Genomic DNA, 12,200 nt, shown 5'->3' on the forward strand with positions numbered 1-12,200 from the left:
GAGAGGGTAGCGGACGGGGGAGGGGCAGGGGCTGGGCGGCGCATGCGCGGAACCCGAGGGCCCGCGACCCCGGGGCGCGGGGCTGGGCACCCGGGGTCGCGAGGCGAGGACACACACCGAGGACTCGCGCCGGAGATCCCGGGGGCCCGCGGGCTGCCCCCTGCTCGGCCTCCGTGCAAGCTCCGGGAGCTGCCCGGAACCTCAGGATTCGCCCCTCTCGGTGGGGCTGGAGCGGTGCGGAGGTCTTGGCCGGGGCCGCGGCGACTCTGGGTCCTTCGATTGTCCCCTAGGAGGGAAGGTCCACGGCGGGGACATGGACGCGCGCCCTTCTCTCGGCGCGGTCGAGTTTGGGCGTCTCTGACTTGGAGGACGTTTTCCGAGAACCCCAGGGATCCCCGAGACCTCTACAGTCCGACCCAGGGGTGGGTGCGTCTGGCTGCTGCAGTCGGACGTGAGACACTCACGAGCAAGTTATTTTCACCAGTTGCGGCCAACCTTTGAGGAAGGATCTCCCACTTGGTGCCCCAGCGCAGCAGGGCGACCAGGGCAGGGTCCGCTGGGTCAGGTGGCATCTTTGCGAATGCCGCGCGACGTCCCTCCGGATTCCCGGACCACTGCCTTGTCCAGTTCGGGCCGTGCCGGCGCCCAGGTCTCCTCCAAGTTCCCGGGTGCGCAGCCCTGGTTATTCGGGAGAAGCCAGACGGGCGCAGGGTGGTGCTAGCGGAGGCCAGGGGGTCGGTTCTGCCTCCACACCCACCCCCTACAAACAGGAGACAACTGCTCGCTTTTTTCAAGCACCCCCCATACACACACCTTTTTTTTTTTTTTTTTTAACTTAAAGGAGAGAAGGTATGCTCCAAATGTCAAGATTCTAAGAAAAAAATCCACGGTTTGTAATGTGTTGGGCTTCTTGGGACCTTCGGGGCTGCACAACCACCTCGATCCCAGCCACCCCGCCCCCCTCCTGTCCCTGGGCTGCTTGGGAAAGGTAGCGCTGGGAGCTGGGTAAGGGAGGAGGGGCACAGGGTTTTCCTGGGACGGACCCCGTACAGTTGTCGTTGCAAGAGGCAGGGTCACGGTGACTTTCCTCTTCCAAGGTGGTGGAGAGTTGGGGGTAATCCAGAGAACGAGTCGTAATCTTTTCCTCCTTTACCTTCTTCTTGCCAAGGCTGAAGCTAAAAGCCCTGCCTTCTCTGTGGAGTAAGTTTGCGGCAAGACAAGCGCTGAACCAAGAAGTCGGCACCATAGGTAAATAGGTTTGATTTACTAACGTTTCCAGACCAAAATATTTCAAGTGTTTACTTCCGTTGCACCACAGGCCGGGAATTTGGGGGTTAATTATTACTCTGTGATGACATGTTACATGCCCTTGTAGTGCTTGGAAAGAGAGATGGATGTGGGTGGATTCACTTTTAAGTTCTGAATTGTTGTGTCAGGTTCAATGACAAGCTGGTTTCATGTAATTTAAAACTTGATTAATATTAACTTTGAGAAATGTTGCTACTTAGCAGACACTTAAGTTATAGACACTGACTAGGGCACAGCAGCATACTGTCTCTGGGCTGTTTTTATTTTGGTTTGAATATTAAGCAGATGGCTTGTTGAGATGGGTCTCTTCCAGAACTGCCATTAGCCAGGGCAGGGGCAGCTGAAGAAACAGGCCAGATGATACAGATTTGTGTGGTCACCATCCATGAAAGATCAGAAGCAGCGGGCCTATGCAACTCTGAAGCAAATGAATCAACAGTAGAAAAATGTTTTCTCTTTCTTTTCCCACATCTTACACATATAAGATGCATGCCATGTACACTGAATGTTGTAGTTCTTTTTACTAGCTCATGTGTGACGGACTTGTGAACAGAGTTTTAAAATTGTCTGTGTGTGAGAGAGAAAAGAAAGAGAAGACAAGTTTCTTCTATATAAACTGTTCTATAACTTGCTTTACTAACTACATGAGTTATGAAAATATTTCTCCTGTTCTTTTTGAGTCACGGTCTCGCTCTGTTGCTCAGGTCTGATCTTCTGGGCTCAAGCAGTCCTCCCACCTCAGCCTCCCGGGTAGCTGGGACCATCAAATCCAACTAAATTTTTTTATATTTTATAGAGATGAAGTCTCACTATGTTGCCTAGGCTGGTCTTGAACTCCTGGGCTCAAGCAACCCTCTCTCTTTTACCTCTCAAAATGCTGGGATTATAGGCATGAACCATCGTAAGGCCTGAAAATTTTTTCTATATAAATAAAATATATTTCTGTTTTATCACTTAAGTGTCTATATAATATCCCACTGAGTTTAGATACAGTATTTAGCCAATCTCTTTATATATATATAAAATCTCTTTATATATATAAAATCTATATAAATATAATCTCTTCATATACATAATTAATTAGCTCATTCTATAAATATGTACTGAGTAGTTTCTTTGGGTTATTGTGTCCAGTATGGAGCAAGACAACTATGGTTCTGCCCATGAAACTGATTTTCATACCAGAATATAAAAAAGAAACTTAAAGATGATACTCGTCATGGTGAAAGATGAAGAAACTGTTCCTGCTGGGCCATCTTACTTGTCAGTGACCAGTGCTCTTTGTCTTGCAGGTTGTCTATGAGTATCTGTGGTTTTATAACAAATATTCTTCAAGTAGCCTTTTTAAAAAAACACATTAATTGAAAGTTTTCTTTGCTTATTGTAAGTAAATTTGAAACACATCAAATTTTCTTCTCTTTTTTTACTCTCTCACAGTCTCTGTGTGGGAACGGATATATTCTTACCAGCAGATAGGATGAGTGTCCTAAGTAGCTACTGTTTTTTGTTTAATGTGTATACTAATTTGTTGCATTGCAGTTAGAGGCTGTGGCCTAATTTCTGCTTTTTTTTTTTGAGTTGGAGTCTCACTCTGTTGCCCAGATTGGAGTGCAGTGGCCGCTCCCAGCCACTGCAGCCTCGACCTGCTGGGCTCCGGCGATCCTTCCGCCTCAGCCTTCCAAGTTGCCGGAATTACAGGCATGCGCTATCACACCCGGCTGATTTTTTTGATTTATTGTAGAGATGAGGTCTCGCTGCCCAGGTGGGTCTCGAACCTGCGGGCTCAGGCAATCCACTCACCTCAGCCTCCCAAAAGGCACGGGATTACAGGCTGAGCCACTGAGCCTGGCTTTTTTTTTTTTTTTTTTTTAATTTGAGGGTCTCTGTTTCTATTTCTCTTTTTGGTGACTTGTTATAGTCAATTTTTTCAAATGTTCTATAGACAATTCTTTTAAAAACCATAGTTTCTGTTTGTGAGATAGACATGTGCCATATCTGTTTTTTTCATCCTAATTAATGACACAGAATCAGCTAGGTCACTTCTAAGGCCATGTGGTTTGGAAAACCTGGGCACAGAGTTTAAATTTATAGCTTGGTGAGAAAATGGTTTTAAGGTAGGAACCAAATAAGAAAAACCTTAGATGTTCCCAGTAGGTCATGTTTAAAAGAACTTTTCTTCTTCCCAGTATTTCTGTCACATGCCTGTACCAAGCTTCTTTTGGAAAGGAGCTCCACGTGTGCAAATTTTCCAGCCTGTTCTATGGGTAACAGACATAACCTCATCTGATTTTCCCATCATTTGGAGGTGTGTGCATTCTTTGCTTTTAAAATAATTAATTACTTAGCATCTTGTGACAGTGATATTATGAAAGTTTATGCACTTCAGAAAGTGAAGAATGCACGCCTTGCAAAGTCAGCCCTCTTAGGGTTGGTTGTCTTTGTAGTTGAGCTGCGTTTGTTTTGCAGCCCACATAAAGTAAAGGAAAAAGTATTTGAAAATTTTGCTTTGCATCAGAGAAGCAGCTTGATACAGCGGAAAAGGCATTAGGTCATTAATCACGAGATTTGGATTCCCCTTAGCTGCTGCCTGCCAGGCCTGGAGACCTTTGTCCACCTCTCTATGCTGCTGTTTTCTCATCAGAAAATGGAGTTTCTCTCCATTCCGCCTCTCTGAAGGGTTGTGAAACTCAAAAATAGTGACTTAAAAAACTGCAGTTGGCCGGGCATGGTGGCTCACACCTGTAATCCCTGCACTTTGGTTGGCTGAGACAGGAGGATTGCTTGAGCCCAGGCATTTGACAACAGCCTGGGCAACAGAACAAGACCTTGTCTCTACAAAAAAAAAAAAATATATATATATATATAATAAGCCAGGTGTGATGGCACGCACCTCTAGTCCTAGCTATTTGGGAGGCTGAGGCGGAAAGATCCCCTGAACCCAGGAGATCAAGGCTGCAGTGAGCCTTGATTGTGACATTGCCCTCCAACCTGGGTGACAGAGTGAAATCCCAACAAAAAACAAACAAAAAACTAATTTTTTTTTCAATTTGAGGGTCTCTGTTTCTATGTCTTTTTTTGGTGACTTGTTATAGTCAATTTTTCAAATGTTCCATAGACAATTCTTTTAAAAAACCATAGTTTTTAAAAATGTGTGCATCACAGGAGGTGTCTTTGGAAGGACGGCCATACCCTCGGCTGCCTGGATCTCTCACTGAACCAGATCTGATACATGTGGTATTTTTGCTCCAACCACTTTATGATTTTTCAAAGCCTTTCAGAAAGGAACACATGGCTTCCTCCCCTTAGACACCAATTTTGTTTTTTCATTTCTGGATAGGTAAGCAAGAGTTCTCCACCAGTAAGAACAAAACTGTCATGTGTGGTTCCCATTTGTTCTGAATGTGACTTTGAGCTCAGGTTTGGTGGTGGTACATCTTGGGTTTGTCCTTACTCCAATGTATCTAGGCCATGGCACGGATCATTCCCTAACCTGAGGAGTCTGCATCCTTAAAAGCAGGCTTAGAGAAATCCCCCCGGACCTGGACATGACTCTGTTGAGCCATGGCTAGGTGCTGCCCTACTTCACGGTTCCTTGTTAGTTTGACTTTCCCCCACTGAATCTAACTCACTGAGGGCAGAGAGTATGTCTTATTTACTTCTGCCCTGCTAGACCTATATGCTGAGTAGATGCATGTAAATGTTCACTGAGTAAGTAAATGATAAGCAGAGTCTTATTCCACAAGAATTTATTGATGCTGGGTGTGGTGACTCATGCCTGTAATCCCAGCACTTTGGGAGGCTGAGGTGAGAGGAATGCTTGAGCCAGGGAGCCTGGGTAATATAGCAAGACCTTGTGTCTACAAAAAATACAAACACTAGCTGGGTGTGGTGGCACATACCTATAGTCCCCGCTATTCAGGAGGCTGAGGTGGAAGGATCACCTGAGCCCAGGAGGTCAAGGCTGTGGTGGCCGTGATCATGCCACTGCACTCCAGCCTAAATGCAACAGACTGAGACCCCAGCTCAAAAAAAAAAAATTTTTGGATGAGCCTTTGTGGTCACCACAGTACTCAAATGTGGGTAGGAGCTGGAGAAAGCCCTAAAGAGAAGCACAGATGGCAGCAGACCCACAGATAGTGACCCACCCCATCCACCACAACGAGATTGCCCCTGGGCATTCTGCAGCTTCCATCATACCCAGGATGGTGAGAGCCCTTTTCCATCAGTGCTGGGCAGGTGTTCTTGCTGGACATTCCTGATACATAGTTCCCATTACAATGCTGTTAGAAAGGTGATGGGTGCAGTTGAAACAATCCTCTTCATAAGGATCACTAGGTTTGGGGTATATTATGTAGTAAATAGACTTTTTATGAGGTGGCCTGAGGATATATTTAAGTAAAATGTGATTTCTTTCTGCAGGATCATGGATTCAAATTCCAAACAACTGACTTAGTAGAAAACCTCCTAACCCTAACCCTAACCCTTGTTAAACCTTTGTGAATTGGGAAGCACTTATATTTAGCAGGGTGAGGCTCCTGCTCACACTGCAATTGTGGAGATAAGATATTCATTCACAGAAGAGATTAGAGAAAACATTGATGAAATACCCTCTGTGTCCCAGAATGCGCTGCTCATCTGACTGCTTCTCTTTTGCTGTATTTTAAGAGATTCACAAACAGGTCAGGGCGTGATGGCTCATGCCTATAATCCCAGCACTTTGGGAGGCTGAGGCAGGAGGATTGCTTGAGGCCAGGAGTTTGAGACCAACCTGGGCGAAATAGTGAGACCTCATCTCTACAAAAAAACTTTAAAATATGCTGGGCATGGTGGTGCACACCTGTAGTCCCAGCTACCTGAGAGGCTGAGGCAGGAGGATTGCCTGAGCCCAGGAGGTCGAGGCTGCAGTGAGCCATGATCATGCCATTGCACTACAGCCTGGGTGACAGAGTGAGACTCTAACTCTAAAGAGAGGGAGAGAGAGAGAGAAGAATTATATTCTGATTTACTTGCTTTATACTTTTAGCTTAAAGACCACAAGTAAACCATTGAAAGAACATCATTTTGTATAGTAGGAGGGAGGAACCCAAATACATTATGACCAATTGTTTCAAAGTTTATGAACTTTTATACGAATGGTTTGAGATTAGAATACATTTAAACAGTAGTCTGTAGTTTCCCCTCCCCCCCTTTTTTTTCATTTTTAAGAGTCAGCGAGGCCCCAAGTTTTCTTGTATCCATTTGTAACTGAATAAGTCTGTGGTTATGTGATAACTACATCAAGTGACAAATCGCCAAGCTTCAGTAAAAGAGACCCAGTTATTTAGAGGTCGACGTGTGGATATGTCCTATTCTGAAATATTCTAAGAAGTTAGTGGTCAGCTTTCCGTGAATATCTAAATGCATATTTACAATTAAGCAATATGGCTTGTAAAATACAGGACTGCACAATCAAGTGGCACGTATATATCAATGATCTGAAAACAAGTTTTCTTCTATTACCTATGTGTTAAATGGGGTATTTTGTACTGGAAGAGTCTTCAGGAGCATTTTCAGGCAGCTTTCCACATTGAACAAAATGGCATTCGGTAAGCTACCAATACAGGGAGTGTGTTGCCCTCTGTCTAGGACTCTGAGTAAATTCAGTGCATTCTAGACTGCAGTCTCATTTTAGCTCAGTTTATGGAACAGCTTGGTAACTGGGATAGTGTCTTATTTATCCAATAAGACATAAAGTGAGTGTTCACTCGCTTTTTTTTTTTTTTTTTTTGAGTTGGGGTCTCATTCTGTCCCCCAAGCTAGAATGCTGTGGCACGATCACAGCTCACCACAGCCTCGACTTCCTGGACTCAAGCAATCCTTCCACCTCAGCCTTCCAAGTAGCTGGGATGACAGCTACTATCCTTGGCTAATTTTTTTTATTTTTTTAAATTTTTTTATAGAGATGAAGTCTTGCTGTGTTGCCTAGGCTGGTCTTGAGCTCTTGGGCTCAAACGGTCCTGTCACCTGGGCCTCTCAAATTGCTAGAATTATAGGTGTGGGCCATTGTGCCTGACCCCACTCCCTTTTTATTTCTATTTTTCTATCTGTGCATTGGGGATGGGATTAATATGAATGATATTTAAAGAAAAATTGTTCAGAGAAGTTTGAAATTTGGTTTAAATAGGATCATCTCTTAGTGTGTGAAAGGTATTTATAATACAAACAAGACAATATTTGGTTTGTTTTTGTTTTTGTTTTTTTGAGTTGGAGTCTCACTCTGTCACCCAGACTGGAGTGCAATGGCACGCTCCTGGCCACCGCAGCCTCAAACTGCTGGGCTCCAGTGATCCTTCCGCCTCAGCCTTCCAAGCAGCCGGAAATACAGGCGCGTGCTACTACACCTGACTAATTTTTGATTTATTGTAGCGATGAGGTCTCACCAAGTTGCCCGGGCAGGTCTTGAACCCACAGGTTCAGGCAATCCATTTATCTCGGCCTCCCAAAGTACTGGAATTACAGGCTGAGCCATCGAGCCTGGCCCAGTATTTGATCTGTGAACAGTATCCTTGGACTTTACAATTTATGAGAAGGAGTATTATTTTTGAGGGGGCGTATGCTTAGTATTATGATTGCCTTTTTTTCCTCCACTTTGAAAAAATGTTACAGAATCTGTCACTAGATATAGACAAGGAAACTTGGGCTTGCTGTCTCTGTATAGCTTTCCTGTGACTCACAAGTGAGTAGTCAAAAGTGCATGACAGTTCAGAACATGATCTTTGCTCTCTTCTTTCCTTCAAAAACCTCACTTCATTAAGAGCATTTTCCAGAAAGGAAGACATTCTATTTCTGTAGTTTTCAAGTAATAAAAATAAGCCTAAGCCAGTCTATTCAGCAAGGAGTTCTTAATAAAGTAAATCTCTTTAAAAAAAAAAAAAGGCCAACGCCAGACACAGTGGCTCACACCTGTAATCCCAGCACTTGGGGAGGCAGAGGCCAGAGGATTGCCTGAGTCCAGGGGTTCAAGAACAGCCTGGGCAACTTAGTGAGACTCCATCTCTACAATAAATCAAAAAATTAACTGGGCATAGTCACATGCCTGTAGTCCCAGCTACTTGGAATGCTGAGGCAGAAGAATTGCCTGAGCCCAGTGGGCAGAAGCTGTGGTGGCTGTGAGCATGCCACTGCACTCCAGCCTGGGCAACAGAGTGGGACTCAGACTCTAAATTAATAAATAACATTTTAAAAGTTTAATTGCACAAAGACATGGACTAGGTGGGAACTCGGGGGTAAGTGATATCCCAAGAGGAAGGCTTTGGAAAAGGAGGGATGTGAAGGAGAGAAAGGCATTGGAGCACTTAAATGCATTTGAAGCCTTCAGAGGAAAAGCTCACACTGACAGGGCTAAAAGAACTTGTGTGGCAAGTGATGACTAATAAGGTAGGGGTGGTGTGTTGGTGCCTAGCGTATTTGTCCAGAGCAAAGAGGATTCTACACCCAGGGAAGAAGGTATGAGAGCCTATAGACCCAGAAGCAGCGAAAGGGGTGGAAATTCTGGGAGAGATGGAGAACAGATCACAAGTGAACAAAGGAGTCTGGAAAACCACATGTTAGGGCCACCAGGGAAGGGCTAGGAAGTGTAGGTCCAGGGTTGATGTGTTGAACCCAGAGAGGAATGGGGACCCTTCAGGAGGAAATTTGAAGTAGAAAGCTTTCCATGAAGAGCAGTCATAATTCCTTAAAGTCCCAGGCTTTGGGAGTGAACAGAGAGTGTAGAGTAGTTAGCAGGATGTCCCTATAAGAAGAGATCAAAGCCGGGCTCAGTGGCTCAGCCTGTAATCCCTCGCCTTTGGGAGGCTGAGGTGAGTGAATTGCCTGAGCCCACGGGTTCGAGACCCGCCTGGGCAGGCGAGACCTCATCTTTACAATAAATCAAAAAATTAGCCGGGCGTGGTAGCGCGTGCCTGTAATTCCGGCTACTTGGAAGGCTGAGGCGGAAGGATCGCCGGAGCCCAGCAGGTCGAGGCTGCGGTGGCCAGGAGGAGCCACTGCACTCCAGTCTGGGCGACAGAGTGAGACTCCAACTCAAAAAAAAAAAAAAGAAGAGATCGATATGGTTTTTTTGTTTTTGTTTTTCTGCTCTGGAAACCAGAAAGTATTGGCTTTTTTCCCTGCTCCATTCTCTTTACTTAGATGAATCTAACAAAGTTGCCGGTAGTGTCTAGGTCAGAAGTCTAAGTGAAAGTGAATATTTAACTACATTCAAGGACAGCTGATAATCTTTAATACTAATAGAGGCATAAGACTTAGAGTGACAAGAACCCAGAAGGAAAAATAGGCTGGGTGCAATGGCTCATGCCTGTAATCCCAGTACTTTAAGAGGCCAAGGCAGGAGGATCACTTTAGCCCAGGAGTTTGAGACCAGCCTGGGCAACAGAGTGAGACCCCCATCTCTATAAAAAAAATTTAAAAATTAGCTGAGCATGGTGGCATGCACCTGTAGTCCCAGCTACTCGGGAAGCTGAGGTGGGAAGGAGGATCTCTTGAGCCCAGGAAGTTGAGGGTGTGGTGAGCTGTGATCATGGCACTGCACTCTAGTCTGGATGACAGAGTGAGACTTCAACTCAAAAAAAGAAAAAAAAGAATGAAAGATATAGCCAGGGAAGCAGATAAAACCATGGCAGTTTCCAATGACTAGTAAAAAGAATGCACAACCTATGAAGCAGTTTCTTACTCTTTTTGGAACAAATTAATTCAAATGTGGACTTGCTCAGTAGAATAAATCATTTTCTAGGAGGTATTTCAGACAGATACATGTCCAATTATGATATTGGGTCTGGGTCAGACTTCAAGAATGAAACCTCTGAAAAATAAGAGAGAACAATTAAGGATTAGAACTCAGAAAAGGAATGACTTGTAAGAGCTGAAAAGAAGAAATTCTAGTCTAAGGCATAATACGTCTGTGTATTCTAAGGGAGCTATAGCCATCCCATTTATACGCATGAAATCAAATCACCAAAGGACCAGGTCAACAGTTGTTTACTTTCTGATTGAGCAAGTGTGCCCTCCTAACAGCCCTTGGTGGTGTTCCCTTTGCCTGTGCTACCATCGAATCCCCACTGCTAGATGGATACAGCCACCTTTCCCTCTCATGAGGCCAGGCTCTTCCCCATTGCTCTCAAGAGCTCCAAGTCTGTCATCCCCCTGCCTTCCAGACACAGCCCATGCCCTCCCGGAGGCTCTCAAACTCAATGTGTCTGATTCTAACCTGCATGTTTCCTTCTGCTGATCTTGATGTCCCTTTCCTGTCTCCATTGCTGGCCTCCTGCTGGGATTGTGGGGCAGGGGAGTTTGGGGTGGACATGAAAGGTAAAATAAGGTGCAGGGTCCTGACCCACTACTTAGCAGCTCTCAGACACTGATCAATTTCTCAGCCGGCCTGCGGCACAGTTTCCTCAACTTCAAATGGGGTGAATACTAGTTAGTGCTTTGGACAGATTGTTGCACCAGCAGGTAGTAAGAGCTCTGTAGGCATTCCCTTGCTTATTATTAACTCTCCCACCTTCATTCATGTTGACTCATTGATCCTATGTTTATCAGCTTCAGTGGTTCATGGGAAGACACGGCCCTGGCACTCCAGGGGCCAGCACTGTTTCCACACTGACCCTTTCTGGCTTCTCTTGCACTGTGCCGCTCCTGCTGATGCTCGGGACACACTCCCTTATCCTGACCCTCATCCCTAGCCTCACCTCCCCCCATAACCTTCATCACTGAGACCTTGGCGTAAAAATCACTGTTTTAGGGAAACCTCCCTCAACTGCCTGCTGGGGGCATATGCTAACATGAGTACTTAGAACACCTGTGCTTTCCCTCCAAAGCATTTATGCATTACGCGTCTATGGGAGTGGTGGCTTGGTGAGAGTGGCGGCTTGGTGAGAATGGCTTTCCCTGATCAGACCCTGCCAACCCCATGAAACCTTGTCTGCCTCAGTCACCTTCAAACCTAGAGCCTCTTGCCAGCAGGTGCTTTGGGACTGGCTTTGGGAGTCTGCAGCTGGGACACCCTCTGAGAGTTTTCCATGGTTTAATCAAACACCACCTCCTTCCTGAAGCCTGCCTTGCTGCCCCAAAATGGATGGGGACAAGGGCAAAATGGATGCAGGGGTTTTGTCCAGCAGACACCCTACGGCAGTTTGCTAGCTCTGATTTGACAAATTCTGCCTTCACTTCAGCAGCTTTCCAGGGAGTTGGTCAGTTATTTATCCCTGAGCTCATTCGTTTATTCAGCAAAGGTTGACTGCATGCCAGGCACTGTCCTAGGTGCTGGGAAAAACAGCAGGCACCATTCTCTGCCACTATGAAGCACCACATTGCATAATGAGCATGGCTGCCAGCTAGTTACGTAGGGAAACTAAGGCAGCCTATGGCATGGTAAAAGCTAGAACAGAGAGTCACAGGATGACCAGGGGCATGTGCGCAGTGTGTGGCGGTAAACCAAGTATGCAGTTTCATACACAGTTGGCTTTGAAATTTGGAATTTCCTTTTAATATAGGAGCAAAGTTGGGGGAGAGGAAAGAGTGAATAAAAATTATCCAAGAAACTTCAGAGCCTATTTTAGTTCTCCCGATTATGATCTTAAAGGCATTAAGTGCTCAAGATAAACTCCTTTTGACCCACATAGGTTAGCAGAATTTTAATCTGAGGTGATGATTAACACTAATCGTGCATCTAATGGCCTATATTCAAAAAACACTGTACATTTAGCTGCAATGCCGGCCTTTGCTTTGTCGCTGATGATTCCAGCCTGGAGAGCAGATGGGGCCTCTGGGCAGTGCTTCCACCTTAGTCATAGAAGCATGGTGGCCACACTCTGAGAGACAGCCTTGGAGGGGTATGAACAGGCTCCTGGGTGCCA

At 45.5% G+C, this 12,200-nt stretch overlaps 1 protein-coding gene across 1 annotated transcript in view; it reads left to right on the forward strand.

Moving 5' to 3' along the window:
• Positions 1 to 1,207: 1,207 nt before the first annotated feature.
• PPARA (peroxisome proliferator activated receptor alpha) overlaps positions 1,208 to 12,200 on the forward strand; it is a 77,822-nt gene continuing 66,829 nt past the window's right edge. The window contains exon 1 of the mRNA XM_008048810.2: positions 1,208 to 1,248. The gene's annotated coding sequence lies outside the window, so the exon portion shown is untranslated. The remainder of the gene's footprint in view (positions 1,249 to 12,200) is intronic.

This window comes from Carlito syrichta, unplaced genomic scaffold, assembly GCF_000164805.1.
Source record: "Carlito syrichta isolate Samal-C Ts95f unplaced genomic scaffold, Tarsius_syrichta-2.0.1 Scaffold126791, whole genome shotgun sequence".
NCBI lineage: Eukaryota > Metazoa > Chordata > Mammalia > Primates > Tarsiidae > Carlito > Carlito syrichta.